Source organism: Oncorhynchus tshawytscha, linkage group LG29, assembly GCF_018296145.1.
Source record: "Oncorhynchus tshawytscha isolate Ot180627B linkage group LG29, Otsh_v2.0, whole genome shotgun sequence".
NCBI classification, from domain to species: Eukaryota; Metazoa; Chordata; class Actinopteri; order Salmoniformes; family Salmonidae; genus Oncorhynchus; species Oncorhynchus tshawytscha.
The window spans coordinates 7,222,307-7,243,445 of NC_056457.1; the positions used below are offsets into that span (position 1 = coordinate 7,222,307).

Here is a 21,139-nt window from a genome sequence, read left to right on the forward strand (position 1 = left end):
GGACCAATAGAATAGTTCCAAAAGTGCAAGCCCCACCAGTCTGACATTGGAGTGAATTAAAACAGTTTTTGAACCCACATCTGAGCTCCATTGAGAGGTGAAGTTGTGTCCTCCTGAGCCGGGGACATTGATCCAAAATGTCTGGCTGAAATGTTTACCTTTATTTAACTCGGCAAGTCAGTTACAAACAAATTCGTATTTTCAATGATGTTTTGGTTACTAGTCCAATGCTATAACCACTAGGCTACCCTGCCTAGACCCAGCCTGTCTTTTCCCTATACATTACTGCTCTATCTGAAATATCCTGCGAGGTTAAATTGTGCTCTCCCATTGAACATGGCCCCCTCACTATAGTGCAGATTTACAGATGGGTGTAGCCCTGAAAGCAAACTCATTGAGCTCAGCCACCAGTGAAACAGGCACTGTAAGGTGCAGGGCAAAAACGTTCATGGCATGAATCAATGAACTTTGAATGCACTATCTGACATTATCATGGTTTTAGCAGACAAATTCACACAGCCAAGTCAAAGGGTGTCAAAATGAGCCCTGGCTATACTATAAACGTGACTTGTTTGTCACATTCACTCAGGTGGCTGGTTATACTGTTGTTAGCCAAAGTGCTCATCAATGACACCCACTGTTTCTCAATGGGGGAAATGGAGTAGGCTAAAATGTTAGCTTGCGCCAAAATGATCTGAAATACATTAGCCTGCATCACAATAAAATGATATTCAAGGTGGGGACACGCTGCCAAGCATGCCGCTATAGGAATGGGAATGTGGTGGTGTGCGTGCTATTGCTTCACCTGAGTCCAGATATTTAATGCTTCTAACGCTGCCAAATAAAGTGCATTTGGAATTAGGGGGCATATTAATAATGCATATATCCTACATTTACTTTAATATTTACTCCCGGGCATTTTTGGTAACAGTGTGTAAAAGCAAGGATCATGGTGGAGCCGACAAAATAACAAATGGCACAAAAACGCAGGCTGCTGCTTATATACATAGACTTGAAATCACTAGCAACTTGAATAACGTGTACATATTCTTGCATTACTCATCTCCGTATGTATATACTGTATTCTATTCTACTTCATCTTAATATATGCCGCTCTAACATTGCTCGTCCATATATTTATATATTCTTAATTCCACTCCTTTACTTAGATTTGTGTGTATCGTTGTGAAATGTTAGATATTACTTGTTAGATATTACTTCACTATTGGAGCTAGAAACACAAGCATTTCGCTACACCCGCAATAATATCTGCTAAACACGTGACCAATAATTTGATTTTGAAGCAGGTGACCTGGTTCTACTCTTTTTTGCAATTTCTGGTGTTTTGTGGTGGAAAACCAAGGTCGCCCCATAACACGTCATCCCTGTTACCTATAGATAGACAGGCTAGAAATGTTTTAACAAGAAAACATTTTTTTTGTGAATGTTAAGGAATAGGTTATGCAATTTGTTAGGCAATTTAGACAACACACTACAGCTCACTACCACTTCCACACTCCATTCCCCCAGGGGGCAGCAGCAACCTTGTCCAGATGCTGAGCCTGATTGATAAGAACATCAAGTGCTGCCAATTAGGGTGATCAGTCAGACTGCCAGCTTGGAGAGCTGTGAGGCTGCTGGTTGGTTTGGTGGCCGGAGGTCTTTCATTTGGTTGTGAAAATGGTCAAATCAAAAGTTTAATGTTTTACCTAGTTAAACATCTCAAAAGGCACCAAATTGGTTGAACGACCTACTTGGTGAGCAAGTGAATCAATTAGTCATCCACGTGGCAGAGACACAGATCTGTCATTATAAAACACACTAAAAATGTGCCTTTACCATGTCGTGTGAGGCTTCATGTGTATGCAGGATTGCCTGCGTGTGTCTGTGTGGTTGAGGGGGTGGGTGGATGTAGTGTGACTCACTCCAACCAAACACAGCCAGCGCGGTGCCACCCCCACATTACCCACCTGCATTGGCTCCCACACTGTGCCTGCTAGAGGCAGAGAGCCAATAATATTCTCTGCGTCAAAATTGCCATACTTCCTTGGGCACACAAGTTAGAGGTTGTCACGACATGCTTGGTGTGTATACGTACACTTGAGCATCCATATGCGCATGTGTGTGGGAAGTGTGGGCCTTGCCCTCTCCATAAGACTGTATTGCATCTGCAGGGATTTTCAAGCACACACACACACGTGCACACACACGTGCACAAACACGCAGCTGTTCTATTCTGCTGCTTAGCACTCACCAGTGACAGAGCAGTGGGCAGTGCCACCCACACAGCTTCACTTACGCACTTATTTCACACACACACTCACATCTGAACAAAACCACACTGTTTTATGCAGACTTGCAGTTCAATTCACTGACTGTACAGAAAATAACTGTCTTAACTGTACTAGTCTCTCTTTATAACAAGTAGCTTGAGAAGGCTTGCGAGTTTTGTTACTTTATTGTATGAATCTTTTATTTTCATTCTATATTCTTATTGAATAGGCCTGTGGGATGATGTATATATTTTTTTTATACATAAATCGGAAGAGCTCCAAGCATTTCCAAGCAAACATTCTTCTTTGTAGGTCATGGACCAAGTCTTTCAATTCCTGCTGGTTATCAGCACAACTGCAAAACACAGGGCCTAGGGGAACCAAGGTTAGGTGTTCGATAATATCGTCCACCAGCCATCTCTCTGTTGAACCGTCTGGTTTCACAGCACCTCCGAATGGGAATTGACTGGAAGTCTATGGTAGGAGCGGATGAAAAAAAACACTTCATAATTGGCTGATCTCTGTCCACCACCGAGCATAACCCTTAGAACCTCCCCATACATTGTGAACTCCAAACTTTCTTGAGGGGAGGCATATCTTTGGTGGGTTGAAGAGGTCCTCATGAAGCGACAGGAGTGGGGCATTGCAGACCTTTTCAAATAATTTTGTGAGTTATTGCAAGTCTCCAGATATATAATGTTTGCCAGGACAGGAAGCCAGGGAAGTGGGGTGGATAGTTGTGTGCCAGACAGTGATGTGTAGTATGTAAACATCATTAAAGTGACCAGTGATTCCATGTCTATATACATACAGTGGTTCGTCCTTCAAAAGTTGCAGCATACTGCAGCACAGCTTGCATTATGCCGCAGAATTCTATGGCACGTTATTTAAGTGTCAACCACTGTTACCATTAATGCTAGTTAGTGCTAGTTTGACCAGCAGAGGGCATCTTTGAGAAGCATTTTATAGCCTTCAATAGTGGCTGTACTAGAGAATTTAAAACCTTTTTTGTAAGAACAGTGTATGGGACTGATTTGAAGAAATGCTGCTTAATTAATTTGATTAACAGTATGGTGTTTCTATTCCAAGAAAAATGAAAAACCCTCTGGGTTTCCGTTAGGATGGAATGGAAAATATGGAGCTGAACAACGTGACGGTCGGGAGTAGGCTACAGTACTGGCCTATTTAGCTAAAGAATCCCTGTGTTGTGCGGGCACACGGGAGACAGGGGTTCAATTACCCGACAGGGAGGAAGGAGTAGCCTGTCCTTGCAAATAAGAATTTTTCCTTAACTGACTTACCTAGTTAAAGGTTACACTAAGAGCATAACATTTCTACACCCTAATTGTAGTCTAACTAATACCCAAATGGAGATTCAGTGAAAATAAAAATCTCATTGAGTTATCAAGACCAGCCCCCATGCTTGTCTCAGAGCAGCGCGAAACGGTGCTAAAATAGTTGTAGGCTATTGCTTCAAATCTTATTTCTTCTAACTTCAAGATGCTCTTTAAATAAATAAGACCTACACCACTTTTAACAGCACATTACTCAACACTAGTGAGACTCATGTCTCCTACGGCCTGCAGTATATAGAAAAATATGACGTGACACTCCGCCAATAATTACATAGAGAATTGGAGGATTCTCAATTAAAACCAAAAGCCTCCTGCCTCACCCGGTGGCGGCAGGCACAGGTATCGAACCTGCATCTGTAGCAACGCATTTCACACTGTAATGCAGTGTCTTAGACAGCTGCGCCACTGGGGAAGCCCCATCCACAAATCATCAAAATACAGAGAGGTGTTGGTAAAGGTATATTGTCCTGCTAATAGCCCATAATGGGCTATTATAATACTGTACATGGTGTCCAGATCAGGATAACCAAAACATTTCTTTATTAAGGACTATCAGAAAGAATGTTGGTACATATTTATTTTGATCCAAAACCATGAATGATTGAGTCACTCAGCTTTATATAGGTGCCAGGCTATATGACTGTGCCATCAACTTGATAATATAACGATTTGAGGTACAGTGGGGCAAAAAAGTATTTAGTCAGCCACCAATTGTGTATGTTCTCCCACTTAAAAAGATGATAAAAAGATAAAACCTCAACTCGTCGTGTTTGGAGGACAAAGAATGCTGAGTTGCATCCAAAGAACGCCATACCTACTGTGAAGCATGGGGGTGGAAACATCATGCTTTGGGGCTGTTTTTCTGCAAAGGGACCAGGACGACTGATCCGTGTAAAGGAAAGAATGAATGGGGCCATGTATCGTGAGATTTTGAGTGAAAACCTACTTCCATCAGCAAGGGCATTGAAGATGAAACGTGGCTGGGTCTTTCAGCATGACAATGATCCCAAACACACCGCTCAGGCAACAAAGGAGTGGCTTCGTAAGAAGCATTTCAAGGTCCTGGAGTGGCCTAGCCAGTCTCCAGATCTCAACCCCATAGAAAATCTTTGGAGGGAGTTGAAAGTCTGTGTTGCCCAGCAACAGCCTGCTTTAGAGGAGATCTGCATGGAGGAATGGGCCAAAATACCAGCAACAGTGTGTGAAAACCTTGTGAAGACTTACAGAAAACATTTGACCTCTGTTATATACCCTTTGATGGCAATGACAAAGTATTGAGATAAACTTTTGTTATTGACCAAATACTTATTTACCACCATAATTTGCAAATAAATTCATTACAAATCCTACAATGTGATTTTCTGGATTTGTTTCCCTGATTTTGTCTGTCATAGTTGAAGTGTACCTATGATGAAAATTACAGGCCTCTCTCCTTTTTAAGTGGGAGAACTTGCACAATTGGTGGCTGACTAAATACTTTTTTTGCCCCACTGTAATTTCGTTTACATTTTTTTTTTTAAGTGAGCATTCGTATTCTGAATAAAAAGGCAAAAATAATATTTGTAAAGGCCAACACATTTATTTCTGTTTTTAGAGGGAGAAAAACGCTGGGGTAATTGTGAACCGCCCTATGGAACTCCCAATCATTGTCAGATGTGATACATAACACCTTTTGTTGTATTATTTGTTTTGTATTTTCTGGTGGATTAAGCTGAAATTGCATCCAATCACAGCCAGTTGTGACACAGCCAACCGAAGTAAGAAATACATTTGACAACAGAATTCTCCAGTACCCTCCTTCTAGGCAAGTCTATTGTCCAGCTACCTGCTAATAGCCATAATGGCGCTGTACAACGTGACCGTGTGTGTTTGAAAGAGTATTTTCCAGTAAGCATTAGACAACTTTGTTCCAATATTTCTGTAATTCAGTGACATTTTCTCACATTGTAATCCGTTATGGATCCATACTAAATAAACATCGGCATTTTGAAAGAGTATTTTTAAATCAGCATTAAGATGCTGATGAAGAAATACAGTACAGTATATGCTTCTACATTTGGGTTATAAAGCATTTAAAGCATTTAAGATATAAGCCACCTGCATTTGTTTATTAGGCTATAGCAGCACAGCATAACGGTCCGGACGGCCCTTGCTGTGCCTAGTGAGCAGTTGGTCAAGTTCTGTTGTCAGAAGAGGAATGGAAATGTCAGGGTGAACCGACAATCTGATGAACCGCCAGGCATGTTGACTGCCTGTCGGATGTGGAGTTCCAGAGCTAACAGGTGTGCCTGGCATGGATTGTGACTCCATCTCATTCCTCGCACTCTTCAACGCGCCATTCTCTGCCTGAATCTCCGCCAATGCCACCTGGCTCTAGACCAATGTGTCAGCTGTTGCCCGTATCTCTGCCCTCAGATAATGTTTCTCTTTCTGCTGGTCTGCCTTCAATCTCGGTCTTCAAAGTTTGAATCTGATCCATGCGCACCTTCAGATTAACAGAACGGTACTGCCCTGAGCCCCCTTCAATTACAGTGGCCTATGATAGAAACGGATCAATTAAGAATTAAAAGCGACTCCAACACACAAATACTGTGTACACATCTTAAGAATCTATCAAAACTAACCACTTTCTTGGCAAGGATGCGTTTTTTCGGTGCGGCCCGATGTCCAGCCCTTTGTCAACTGATCTCCATGGATGGTTGTCGGCATGGTTGTATGCTCTGCAAAAACACATTCACGTTTTTAGTACACAATGTTTTATTTAACCTTTATTTGGTTATCAATTTTATTACACAGTATGCCTACAAACTGATAGGCTATATAAACTCAGCAAAAAAAGAAACGTCCTCACTGTCAACTGCGTTTATTTTCGGCATGTGTAAAGAATTGTGTGAACATAAGATTCAACAGAGACAAACTGAACAAGTTCCACAGACATGTGACTAACAGAAATGGAATAATGTGTCCCTGAACAAAAGGGAGGGAGGGGGGGTCAAAATCAATAGTAAAAGTCATTATCTGGTGTGGCCACCATCTGTATTAAGTACTGAAGTGCATCTCCTTCTCATGGACTTCACCAGATTTGCAAGTTCTACTCATTACATGACCCTCCAGATGTTACCCCACTCTTCCACCAGGGCACCTGCAAGTTCCCGGACATTTCTGGGGGGAATGGCCCTAGCCCTCACCCTCCGATCCAACAGGTCTCAGACGTGCTCAATGGGATTGAAATCCAGGCTCTTCGCTGGCCATGGCAGAACACTAACATTCATGTCATGCAGGAAATCATGCACAGAACAAGCAATATGGTTGATGAAATTGTCATGCTGGAGGGTCATGTAAGGATGAGTCTGCTGGAAGGTTACCACGAGAGAGGAGGACGTCTTCCCTGTAATGCACAGCGTTGAGATTGCCTGCAATGACAATAAGCTCAGTCCAATGACGCTGCGACACACCGCCCCAGACCATGACGGACCCTCCACCCCCAAATCGATCCCGCTCCAGAGTACAGGCCTGGGGGTAACGCGAATTCCTTCGACGATAAACGCGAATCCGACCATAACCCCTGGTGAGACAAAACCGTGACTCGTCAGTGAACAGCACTTTCTGACAGTCCTGTCTGGTCCAGCGATGGTGGGTTTGTGCCCATAGGCAACGTAGTTGCCGGTGATGTCTGGTGAGGACCTGCCTTACAACAGGCCTACAAGCCCTCAGTCCATCCTCTCTCAGCCCATTGCTACACGTGGTCTGCCACTGCGAGGACGATCAACTTTCCATGCGGTCTCCCTGTAGCGCTGTCTTATGCGTCTCACAGTACGGACATTGAAATGTATTGCCCTGGCCACATCGGCAGTCCTCATGCCTCCTTGCAGCATGCCGAAGGCACATTCACGCAGATGAGCAGGGGTTCTGGGGATCTTTCTTCAGAGTCAGTAGAAAGGCCTCTTTAGTGTCCTAAGTTTTCATAACTGTGACCTTAATTGCCTACCGTCTAAGCTTTTAGTGTTTTAACGTCCTTTCAACAGGTGCATGTTCATTAATTGTTTGTTTCATTGCACAAGCATGGAAACAGTATTTAAACCATTTACAATGAAGATTTGTGGATTTATTTGGATTTTTACGAATTATCTTTGAAAGACATGGTCCTGAAAAAGGGAAGTTTCTTTTTTGCTGTGTTTACATGTTTTTTAAAAGAAAATGCACTGAAACCAAAATACCTTAAGTTTTGGCGCCGGCTCATTTTCATGTCCTCGTGATTATTGTCCTAACCCTGGAAAGTGTAGCACCAAAGAAAGAAGCTGGCTTGATGAAAACAATTTCCATTTCTGTCTGTTCTCTTTGGTTGCAATGTCATTTTTTTTCCAGATAACAGTTACCATTCAAAAACGAACTGTTTAAGGTTGGGGCAGGGTGAGGAGTACTGGAAAGGTGTGACTTTCACACTGACAGTAGTCTGGCTACAAAAGAGTATTGTCCTGCTAATAGAGCTAAAAAAAAGTGTTTGAAAACCTGTTTTCAAAATGCCACCAGCTCTCCATTTCCACTGAAAATAAAAACACAGCATCTTGTTTACATTTTTACTATAACCACAATGTCACAAATAATTTGAATCTTCCTTTCAAATCACTTTTACAGTTTGGGATTTACAAATGTAAGTTCGGATTTAAGTATAAACTTTGAGTGACGCCTTTAGTGAGAGGTCTAATGCTTTAATATTTGCCCTCCGAATTCATATCTAAGGGGCATTTTTCACGCCATTGTTAGTTACATTGTTTTAGTTTGAATGTGCAGACTGGCACTAAGAACAGCGGGAACATTTCCGCAGTCAGCGTCATTCTTAGCAATGCCCCTTAAAGTGTTGCTCCGTGCTACCCTATGGGCTAGGTCTGTCTTCTGTGCGCAACTCTGCGGCCCATACCGTGCACCCTGCCCTCGTGCCTTGAACCTTGCTCACCCATCTCTATTTCAGTGGATACAGCTGGAGAACTGCAAAGCAATCCCATTGTGCGCCACTTGGGAGCTATGACCAATATTTATTGTCCTGCTAATAACAGGGTTAATAATATATATATGTGAGAATATCCTAGGGGCTTTTATATAATTCTAAATTTAAAAATCGTGTTGTTAAATAAAAAATAGATTATGTCGTTTTCAAATAACGTAAAATGAGCGAGAAAAAGGCTATTCTTGAACATGGGGTGAGACATTGTTACTAATTTGTAAATAAAGCCTGTTTGTTATTTAGAATTATTTATTTCTGTTTTTATAGGAAGAGAAACCAAAAACCTACAGTCATTTCATGGATCTCCCAGTTGAGGCCGGCACGGGTATTGAACCAGCATCTGTAGCAACACAGCTTGCAGTGTTTTACACCAAGGCGATGAACAACGTGACCGGTCGGGAGTAGGCTACAGTACTGCAGAGACACAGCTGCGCCTTGGGACCCAAAAGCATAATCAGTGCTCTAACTCCCCCTTGCGCTGTTCTGGAGCAATGGGGTAGTGACGCAGGGTACTGTACTAAACCACAAATTACATCCAAGTGCCACAGCATAATCGCTAAACTTTTAGTGGAGCAACCGCTGTACAGTAGCGAATCAGCCTCTAAGGTGCAAGGTTGAGTAACTGGGTGGTAGTCAGCTAGTGATGGCTTTTTAAAACTTCTTAAGGCTAAGGGGCACTATTTTCACTTCCGGATGAAAAGTGTGCGCAAATTAAACTGCCTGCTAATCAGGCCCAGCAGTTAGGATATGCATATAATTTGTAGATTTGTATAGAAACCACTAAAGTTTCTAAAACTGTTAAAATTATGTCTGAGTATAACAGAACTTATTTGGCAGGCGAAACCCTGAGGACAAACCATCCAGGAACATTGTTTTTGAGGTCACTCTCTTTTCAATGGGTTTCAATGTGGATCTAGATTTCTAAGGCACTTAGAAAGTATTTAGTCAGCCACCAATTGTGCAAGTTCTCCCACTTAGCTGACGAGAGCATACAGGTCACAGTGGTGGGTGGTATAAGGGGCTTTGGTGACAAAACGGATGGAACTGCATCCAGTTTGCTGAGTGGAGTGTTGGAGGCCATTTTGTAAATGTCATCGTCGAGGATCGGTAGGATAGTCAGCTTTACGAGGGTGTTTGGCAGCGTGAGTGAAGGAGGCTAAGTTGCGATATAGGAAGCCGATTCTATACAGTGGGGCAAAAAAGTATTTAGTCAGCCACCAATTGTGCAAGTTCTCCCACTTAAAAAGATGAGGCCTGTAATTTTCATCATAGGTACACTTCAACTATGACAGACAAAATGAGAAAAAAAATCCAGAAAATCACATTGTAGGATTTTTTATGAATTTATTTGCAAATTATGGTGTAAAAAAAGTATTTGGTCACCTACAAACAAGCAAGATCTGACTCTCACAGACCTGTAACTTCTTCTTTAAAAAGGCTCCTCTATCCTCCACTCATCACCTGTATTAATGGCACCTGTTTGAACTTGTTATCAGTATAAAAGACACCTGTCCACAACCTCAAACAGTCACACTCCAAACTCCACTATGGCCAAGACCAAAGAGCTGTCAAAGGACACCAGAAACAAAATTGTAGACCTGCACCAGGCTTGGAAGACTGAATCTCAATAGGTAAGCAGCTTGGTTTGAAGAAATCAACTGTGGGAGAAATTATTAGGAAATGGAAGACATACAAGACCACTGATAATCTCCCTCGATCTGGGGCTCCACGCAAGATCTCACCCCGTGGGGTCAAAATGATCACAAGAACGGTGAGCAAAAATCCCAGCACCGCACGGGGGGGACCTAGTGAATAACCTGCAGAGAGCTGGGACCAAAGTAACAAAGCCTACCATCAGTAACACACTACGCCGCCAGGGACTCAAATCCTGCAGTGCCAGACGTGTCCCCCTGCTTAAATCATATCAAATTTATTGATATAGCCCTTCGTACATCAGCTGATATCTCAAAGTACTGTACAGAAACCCAGCCTAAAACCCAAAACAGGGGTTTTAGGCTGGGTACATGTCAGTACATGTCCCGGCCCGTCTGAAGTTTGCTAGAGAGCATTTGGATGATCCAGAAGAAGATTGGGAGAATGTCATATGGTCAGATGAAACCAAAATATAACTTTTTGGTAAAAACTTAACTCGCCGTGTTTGGAGGACAAAGAATGCTGAGTTGCATCCAAAGAACACCATACCTACTGTGAAGCATGGGGGTGGAAACATCATGCTTTGGGGCTGTTTTTCTGCAAAGGGACCAGGATGACTGATCCGTGTAAAGGAAAGAATTAATGTTTTTCTGGATCAAACGTGCCAAATAAATTGACATTTTGGAAATATAATGACAGAATTTATCTAAAAAAATTACCATTTGTGATGTTTAATGGACATATTGGCGTTCCAACAGAAGAAGATCTTCAAAGGCATAAATTATATTGTTATTTCTGACTTTTGTGTCACGCCTGGCAGGTTGAAATATGATTTTCATGTGTTTGTTTGATGGGGTGCTGTCCTCAGATAATAGCATGGTTTGCTTTCGCCATAAAGACTTTTGGAAATCTGACACAGTGGCTGGATTAACAAGAAGTTAATCTTTAAACCGATGTATAACACTTGTATGATTCATTAATTATTATTATGAGTATTTCTGTTTTTGAACTTGGTGAAGGGATCACTAAGAAGTTAAACAGTCTGATGGCCTTGATATAGAAGCTGTTTTTCAGTCTCTCGGTCCCAGCTTTGATGCACCTGTACGGACATCGCCTTCTGGATGGTAGCGGGGTGAACAGGCCATGGCTCGGGTGGTTGATGTTCTTGATGATCTTTTTGGCCTTCCTGTGACATCGGGTGCTGTACCACCCTCTGGAGAGCCTTGTGGTTGCAGACAGTGCAGTTGCCGTACCAGCCAGTGATACAGCCCGACAGGATGCTGTCAATTGTACACCTGCAAAAGTTTGTGAGAGTCTTAGGAGCCAAGCCAAATTTCTTCACTTTCCTGAGGTTGAAGAGGCACTTTCTTCACCGCACTGTGTGTGGGTGGACCATTTGTCAGTGATGTGTACGCAGAGGAATTTGAAGCTTTTCACATGTTCTCTTGGTTGTCTCCTGAAGTCCATAATCAGCTCCTTCATTTTGTTGACATTGAGAGAGGTTATCCTGGCACCACTCTGCCAGGGCCCTCACCTGCCTGTAGGCTGTCTCATCATTGTTGGTAATCAGGCCTACTACTGTTGTGTAGTCTGCAAACTTTATGATTGAGTTGGAGGCATGCGTGGCCATGCAGTCATGGGTGAACAGGGAGTATAGAAGAGGGCTGAGCACACACACTTGTGGAGCCTTGTTGAGGATCAGCATAGTGGAGGTGGTGTTTCCTACCGCCACCACCTGGGGGCGGCCCGTCAGGCTGTCCAGGACCCAGTTGCACAGGGCGGAGTTCAGACCCAGGGCCCCAAGCTTAACAATGAGTTGAGGGTACTATAGTGTTGAAGGCTGAGCTATTGTCAATAAACAGAATTCTTACATAGGTATTCCTCTTGTCCAGATGGGATAGCCTCTCAAAGCACTTCATGATGACATGGGCAATAGTCATTTAGTTCAGTTACCTTTGCTTTCTTGGTTACAGGCACAAAGCAAGTGCGGACAGCAGACTGGGATAGGGAGAGATTGAATATGTCCGTAAAATACCAGCCAGCTGGTCTGCACATGCTCGGAGGACACGGCTAGGAATGCAGTCTGGGCCGGCAGCCTTGCGAGGGTTAACACGGTTAAATGTCTTATTTCACATCGGCCAAGGAGAACGAGAGTCCACAGTCCTTGGGAGAGGGCCGCGTCGGTGCCACTGTGCTATCCTCAAAGCAGGCGAAGGGGTTTAGCATGTCTGGGAGCAAGACGTCAGTGTCCACGACATGGCTGATTTTCCCTTTGTAATCCGTGATCGTCTGTAGACCCTGCCACATATGTCCTGTGTCTGAGTCATTGAATTGCGACTCCACTTTGTCTCTGTGCGGACGTTTTACCTGTTTGATTGCCTTATGGAGGAAATAACTACACTGTTTGCATTTAACCATAATCCCAGTCACCGTGTCGTGGTTAAATGCGGTGGTTTGCGCTTTCAGTTTTGCGCAAATGCTGGCATCTATCCATGGTTTTTGGTTTGGGTAGGTTTTAATAGTCACAGTAGGAACATCCCCTATACACTTCCTTTTGAACTCGGTCACAGTGTTATTCTCAGAGGCAACCTGGAACATGTCCCAGTACCCGTGATCAAAACAATCTTGAAGCATGGATTCCGATTGGTCAGACCAGCGTTGACTAGACCTTAAACAAGAAGTACACATGCTGAGTTTCTGCCTATCGGAAGGCAGGAGCAAGATGGTGTCCCGGAAGCGTTTTCCTCAAATTTGCTATAATAATATTTCAGCAAGTGTATATAGCAGTTGATTCTCTTTACATAAGCCTACAGTCATTCAGTACAGTTAAATTTTGTTGTCCTTTCTCCGTCTCTTTCTCTCTGATAGTCTCGAACATCTCAGAGCGGTAATCAATCCTGGTTTCTGTGCCAAGACCTGCGACTCTCCTCTCTTTCAGAGTGAGTTACTAATATTGATATTACAACTAGTAGTTGTTATGCAGTTGCTTCTCGCCTCAACATGTGAATGACTATACTGTTTTTCCTTTCTCTCCTAGTCTCGATCACCTAGTCTCTGTGCTGTTACTTTTCCTTCCAACTGTTTGAGGTTAGTTTTTCACATAGTCGCTTGAACAAAAATATTTATAACTCAACAGGCTGAAAGCTTGCTCGTGTCTTTGAAAATTCCTTTTTAGAAAATAGAAATGAATAGGAAGACAGCACCAGTGTCTAACTCGACTAAGGCAGAGGGCATGTGTAGACTTAGATAGGTGACTTGGACACATTAGGGATGACTATAGGATGGGTGTAGCAAGTGATGTAGGCCTAGCTGTAGATGATGAATCAGTTACAGAAGGTGACTGACCCCATAGACAACTCTGATCCCATAGATAATGAGGACATGGATACAGATCCGGGTGGTTATGAGGATAATGTAGATTGGTATGAGGAAATCTGATTCAAAAATCAGGATTCTGATTAACCATATTTAGAACCACCAAGTAACCTCACTGATAGGCTATCCAACTGGGCCCTCACCTTTGGCATCTCAATGGTTGCTTTGACAGCTCTACCGAGTCTTATGGTTCTACCACCGGGACCTGCCCAAAGATAATAGGACTGTGCATAGGACCAAAACTCAATACACCATCCTTGAAAAGGCTGGAGGTCAGTATCAGTATTTTGGAATTCTTACATCTCTCTAAAAAAAAAAGGCAATCGTTAAAACAGTAGCGTCTACTACAGATGGTTGTACCCTCTTACAAATCAACATAGATGGCTTGGCATTCTTTAAGAGCTCCAGCATTCAGCTATGTATGGCCCATCTTAGGACTGTTAATTAGTGCAAACATGAAGGAACCTGTTGTAATTGGACTTCACTGTGGACCTAAAAAAAAAACACTGCGTTTCAGTTTGAAAATTACCTTCACAAGATGAAGTTTGTGAGGAAGCCAGAATACCCCCACACCCAGGTCATTAGGAGACTGTCTGAAGTAAAACAACATTGTGAAGAACACTGGTTTGGTCTGTCCATTGAAAAAGCAACACTTTGTTGTTCTTATTCTCAGTGGTTTTTCAGTGACCGCACAATATCAGGAAATGTAAAGCGAGCAATGGGCCATTAAAGTATCAATAGGGGATATTGTTTTTATCATTGGATACTATGTGTGTGTCATACACACCATCACTACATTTGACAATGTTGTGTATGTTACGTACAAAGTTCTCAGAGGAGTCACAATTCTTCAGTTACCCATTCAGCTTATCCTTCCTTAACATATCCAGCATTTACCAACCATCAGAAACACTCAAATTTGCCAAAGTATCTTCCAGAAATGCATAGTTCTGCCCCATAGGGAGGGATTTGTGACCTTCCCTTTAATGCATATTTAGGAATAAAGCTAAAAGAGTAGTGGGGTGGGTGTCACTTTTCAATTATTTTTATATTTTTTTATGAAGTTTAATTGATATAAAAAAATAAACACTGCCCCTTAAGTATTATTTTGAGTGTGGTTAGAAGGGTTGACTTAATTAAAATGTTACTATCACAGCGTTCATCACTTGCTTCTGGACAAAAATAGACGTATGTACACTTTGATAGAGTATGACTAACACTAGCTGTATTTGTAACACTGTTTTCATGGAATGCTTATTTCCTGTTCTGTCTTTTCAGATGTTTTTGTTAGTACAATTCATTTTAAGCAAGGACGCCAATATTGTGCCAGAGGAATGATTTCAAGATGGTGTGACCTTGTAGCCTAGTTGTAAGAAAGATGACCGAATTGTCACTGCACATTTGAGTCTATGGTAAAGCTGGTATGTTGACAATGCATTTTTTGTTGTGTGCTCTGTTTTTGAAGATCTGTTTTGGAAGTGCAGCTGCCCTTAGAAGCATCACCTAGTAAGGGAAGTTGAGGCAGATGTACACAGTACATCACTATTGGTCAATAATTTTGCTTGACTGTTTAATGTCATAATAGTTTATATTCCAATAACATGTTATTCAACAAATGTTCCTTTTGGACAAAGTTGACAATTCAATTCAACTGGTTAGTTATTTTGCAATCTTCCTTGTGTCCTGCTAATAGGTATTTAACAGAATACACATTTATTTTTAGATAATGACTTGCGAGCCAGGCAGAAATTGAAGGCTTTGTTGACCTGTGAGTTGTCAGATTTACAGTCCAAAGCTGAGGTGGGTGGAGGCAGGGGGGGAAAGGAAGAAGCAAAAGTGAGTATTTTTCTTTAAAAAAAAAAAGAATTCGCCACATTTACTCAAATCACCATCACACACAGATTGATTTGGACTTGTTGGTGATTTGCTGAGCTTGTGATGCATCTTTAAATGATTAGCTACAACATAGCCAATTCATATTAACCATATTTCTCCTTAGTCAGTGTGATGTACTGTATCTGTACTTGTCATGTACTGTGTGAATGTTACTGTTATACACCCGATGTTCCCACTGGGAAGTTACTCTGATAAAAGTCTGTGTTGTCTACCATTTTAGACAAACGGAGATACTGACAGAGCGACTCCCAATGGAGGGAACAGTTATATTCATATACAATATTACACTAGCTAATAATCATATCCCCTCGATCTCACTATGTAGAAACATGGTATGGAACTCAAATTCTATCAATCTTGTTTTTTTTTGCAGCAGCAGCAGCTGAACTCCACATCCAAACACTGATGGAGCACATGAAACCTCAGCAGTCGCAACTTGCTGCAATGGTCAACAGCCTAGATGGGAGGATGGAGAACAACTTGCCCCAACCCGAAGATGACCTAGAACAGTGTCTACAGGACGGCAGAAATGCCAGGATCAAAACACAACATGGTATGATTCTTAACACATTAGGACTATGTATGTGTACATGTAGTAGTACACTACATGATCAAAAGTATGTGGACAACTGCTCGTCAAACATCATCCCAAAATCATGGGCATTAATATGGAGTTGGTCCCCCATTTGTTATAGCAGCAGCCTCCACTCTTCTGGGAAGGCTTTCCACTAGATGTTGGAACATTGCTGCGCAAACTTGCTTCCATTCAGCCACAAGAGCATTAGTGAGCTCGGGCACTTAGGATTAGGCCTGGCTCGCAGTCGGCATTCCAATTCATCCCAAAGGTGTTCGATGGGGTTCAGGTCAGTGCTCTGTGCAGGCCAGTCAAGTTCTTTCACACAGATCTTGACAAACCCTTTCTGTAAGGACCTCGCTTTGTGCATGGGGGCATTGTCATTCTGAAACAGGAAAGGGCCTTCCCCAAACTGTTGCCACAAAGTTGGAAACACAGAATCATCGAATGTCATTGTATGCTGTAGTGTTAAGATTTGCCTTCACTCCAACTAAGGGGCCTAGCCCGAAACCATGAAAAACAGCCCCAGACCATTTTCCCTCCTCCAAACTTTACAGTTGGTACTACGTATTGGGGCAAGTAGTGTTCTCCCGGCATCCTCCAAACCCAGATTGGTCCGTCAACTGCCAGATGGTGAAGCGTGATTCATCACTCCAGAGAATGCATTTCCACTGCTCAAGTGTCCAAAGGCGGCGAGCTTTACACAACTCCAGCCGACGCTTGGCATTGCGCATGGTGATCTTAGGCTTGTGTGTGGCTGCTCATCTACGGAAACCCATTTCATGAAGCTCCCGACGAACAGTTATTGTGTTGATGCTGCTTCCAGAGGCAGTTTGGAACTCAGTAGTGAGTGTTGCAACCAAGGACAGACAATTTTTACACACTACAGCACTTGGTGGTCCCGTTCTGTGAGCTTGTGTGGCCTACCACCTCTCGGCTGTGCAGTTGTTGCTCCTAGAAATTTCCACTTCACAATAACAGCACTTACAGTTGACCGGGGGCAGCTCTAACAGGGCAGAAATTTGATGAACAGACTTGTTGGAAAGGTGGCATCTTATAACATTGCCACGTTGAAAGTGACTGAGCTCTTCAGTAAGGCCATACTACTGCCAATGTTTGTCTATGGAGATTGCATGGCGGTGTGCTCAATTTTATACACCTGTCAGCATCGGATGTGGCTGAAATAGCAGAATCCACTAATTTGATGGGGTGACCACATACTTGTGTATATGGTGGTTCCTCCTTTAAAAGTTGTGAGCCTACACCGCGAGACTTAGAGGTACCCAGCATCACGGCTTCATTGCTCCAGGCAACCACAAGGGGGAGTTAGAGCACTCATTATGCATTTGGGTCCCAAAGTTTTTATATGAGCAATTATATTGAGTGGTTCCAATAACGAATTTGACGCGAGCCACCCCTCCCCTGTGGCTTTCTTCAGCAAAGATGGCTGACAAAACATTACGGGGGAAGCAAATGTAGGTAATTATAACGTCATAACGAGTCAAGCTAAAAATGTACAATTGAGAGGAATATGTTCGTTAATGTAGAGGCAAACGATTGTGCATATTTGTCATAAAGTTAATTGATGAAAATCGCTATTTAGCAAGTTGACTAGCTAACATTAGCCCGCTTGCTAGTGTTAGGAGAATGAATTTGTCATTCTTGTTTTTTAATGTTTTAGGGACTCCTGAGAAAAGCAGCAAACCAGGCTGTCGTCTTGTGAAACAGTGGATGTAAATAATCTAGCTAGCTAAAGCATTTACTACAAATTGAATGTACAATGATGTAAGCTTGCCTTGCAATGCAGCTCAAGTAACATAGCTAGCTAACTACTTGCTTATTGTGTAGTGGAGGATAAAAATAACTGTATGCCTATGGATGTGTAGCTAGCTACAGTATGTAGCCAATCTGTGAAAGGACCCTAAAACGTTTGGTATGAGTATTAGTTCAGAACCCATCTATCTATGAACCTCAGCTATCATAGTGGTTGTATCAACTTCAAGTCTGAATGGCATTAATGATGCCTATGGATAGAGTAAAATATTATAACTTTATGCCCAAGGATGCAAGTCCTATATACATGTACTGTAGTTATTACCACCCACATTGTAGCCTGTACATTGAGTATATTCACTGATCATGTACTCTTCCTTGGCAAATAAAGGTGCGGTTCAGGTGAGATTCTTTTTCAGTCGTATCCAATACCAGGTGTTTCAAACTCCATTATTTGAATGATGCTGTGTCTGCATGTATGTATTACAATTATTACACTTCGACAGTGTTTACCACTCCTGCTCCTGGGACATCAACGATTACACATTGTAACTATGCAATAGACTAGAAACATGATTTAAAAGCTGATTTGTAATTCATGTATACAACAAAAAAAACTATGCATATCTAACTCCATCTGCATTAATCTGAATATTTCAATGAGATATTTAATTTCAACCAGTGGAGAATGTGAAATGATTTATTGAAAGTTCATCATCCAGGTGTTATAAATACATAATACATGCTTTATAATAATTGTAATATTAGAAATACAAGTTAAATCTGTATTTCAATGCACATACAGTGGGGAGAACAAGTATTTGATAACCTGCAAAATCGGCAGTGTTTCCTACTTACAAAGCATGTAGAGGTCTGTAATTTTTATCATAGGTACACAGGAGGGCTTCTTAAAGAAAAACTAACAGGTCTGTGAGAGCCATAATTCTTACTGGTTTGTAGGTGATCAAATACTTATGTCATGCAATAAAATGCAAATTAATTACTTAAAAATCATACGTGATTTTCTGGATATTTGTTTTAGTTTCCGTCTCTCACAGTTAAAGTGTACCTATGATAAAAATTACAGACCTCTACATGCTTTGTAAGTAGGGAAACCTGCAAAATCGGCAGTGTATCAAATACTTGTTCTCCCCACTGTATGGTGTGCATTATAAAAAAAGAGGAACAAAGATGAGGTTGGGAGAGAGGTGTAGAAGACAGAAAGGGAAAGGTAAGAACAGAGGCAGACAGCATATGATTAATGAATTACAGTGCTACCCTAATATTCTCTCAGTTCATCACAATTACATAGTGTCTCTAGCGGTATCTCCTAACCAGCCTTGGGCTCCCAGTTGGCCCGAAGGTTATCTTATCTTAAGAGCGGGTGAGGAGGCACTGACGGGACTGGCTTCCTCTCTCACATCAAAACCTACCTGCAGGCGAGAGGCAGATGGATAGAGAGAGAGCATGATTAAGCCTTGTTTAAAAAAAATTCTAACTCAGTCAGTCAGTCAATCATTTCACCAACACAAGCTGATATAACCTAGAGGATTTAGGGAGAAAGGGGAGAGGGATGAAGTGAAAGAGAGAGACTTATTGTGTGTGTGTGTGTGTGTGTGTGTGTGTGTGTGTGTGTGTGTGTGTGGTCTCACCTGGTGTCCACACTAAGTGGTTACAGAGTACTTTATGCTGAAAAAGACACGAGGTCAAACAATAGAAGATAATGTCATTACTAGACAAATACTACTTGAAGCTTGTAAAAAAAGCTAACCGTAACTCTGTCATGAAATATGATTATATATCGACTACGAAACAAATATGACATGGCCTGCTTATGAGTTGCCATGAAAATAAGTTAGATTAATGCAACTGAAAATGGCAAGAACAGGTGTTCGTAGCTCAATGGTTTTGGTTAGCTTGAGAATAATAATTGCATGATTTATCATTCTACAGTATGTTTGTATGTACAGTGGGGCAAAAAAGTATTTAGTCAGTCACCAATTGTGCAAGTTCTCCCACTTAAAAAGATGAGGCCTGTATAATGAATTTGAGCGCTCAACACCCGTTGAATATGGCTAGTATCAGTAAACTTCGGCAAAAAAACATAATCTAATTGTTTCACACCTAAATCATTTCAGGATTTTTCTATATTTTTACTATTTTCTACATTGTAGAATAATAGTGAACACATCACAACTATGAAACAACACATATGGGATCAGTTAAGAACAAATTCTTATTTACAAGGACAGCCTACTCTTTACTCCCCGTTGGGGGATTGAACCCCGGTCTCCCGCGTGCTTGTAATATGGAGACTAATCAAATGCTTCTCAAAGATGCCCTCTGGTGGTCAAAATAGCAATAACTTTCATTAACAGAAAAAATGTCTGACATAACGTGCCACAGAATGCTGCAACAGCCCGCAAGGTGTGACGTAGTATGACGCAACTTTTAAAGGAAGAACCACTGTATGTAGTGTATATCTAGGGATGTTTCTTCACTTGCTTCAATGACTGTTGCTTTGGCCAGAAGCTGATGTCATCAGACATTGTCTAGCTTTCCTCAGGTGTTTCGACCCTGAACTGTAACACCCTCCCATTGGCGGGTCAGAAGTGGTGGCCAGATCACTGCCCATCTCTTTTGAACTCCTCAGGCGTTGGATCTACCCTCTGTTTGGCTGGTGTGCAGTTCGGTTCTCCTTTTTCTCTCGCCAGATAAGTGATTTGCGAAGGAGTCAACTTTCCGTTAAGCTGTCCCGCTAGTGGCTCTAGGACTTTGAGGTCTTGGTCTAGTTGGTTCCATTCCTTGGTTTTTGCTCATCTTGGGCTATTTAATTATCTTGTTGCTTGATTTTCTGGGGTGGCATCAGATGTTTCCCTCTTGCGGCCTTGAGGTGACAAAGGTGCTGTGAGATTTTCAGTGCTGTGGAGTGCTTCCTGACTGGAGTTCTTGTGTCTTACGAGGTGTTACTACTTTGTGCTGCACGTGCATCTCCCCTCTTCAATACTTGGTCCTGGCTTGTTGTATTTTCAGCCCCTATCGGTTCTTGGTCTTTCCGCAGTGCCACTTTACTTCTATTACCTGATTATACCGGTAAATTGTTAATTATTTGTAATGTCATAATGCAACATACGGAATTCCGTTGCATTTTAATATGGCAGTTGTGCGAGAGCTCTGACGAAGGAGTCGAGGCCGATACGTAAAGCTTAATCTTATTCAACTTTTACCATGTACCTAC

At 42.0% G+C, this 21,139-nt stretch overlaps 1 long non-coding RNA gene across 3 annotated transcripts in view; it reads right to left on the reverse strand.

Moving 5' to 3' along the window:
• The window catches only part of LOC112228019, a 110,238-nt gene that overhangs the window by 47,137 nt on the left and 41,962 nt on the right, over nucleotides 1–21,139 (reverse strand). The window contains exons 4-5 of one of the 3 annotated variants that reach the window (XR_002949951.2): nucleotides 6,253–6,348; nucleotides 5,243–6,164 (exon numbers count right to left, since the gene is read on the reverse strand). The exons of 1 other annotated variant lie outside the window; for it this stretch is intronic. This is a non-coding gene — a long non-coding RNA (uncharacterized LOC112228019). Of the gene's footprint in view, nucleotides 1–5,242; nucleotides 6,165–6,252; nucleotides 6,349–21,139 lie in introns of those variants that run through there. One more of the 3 variants, XR_002949953.2, reaches the window with a different exon arrangement.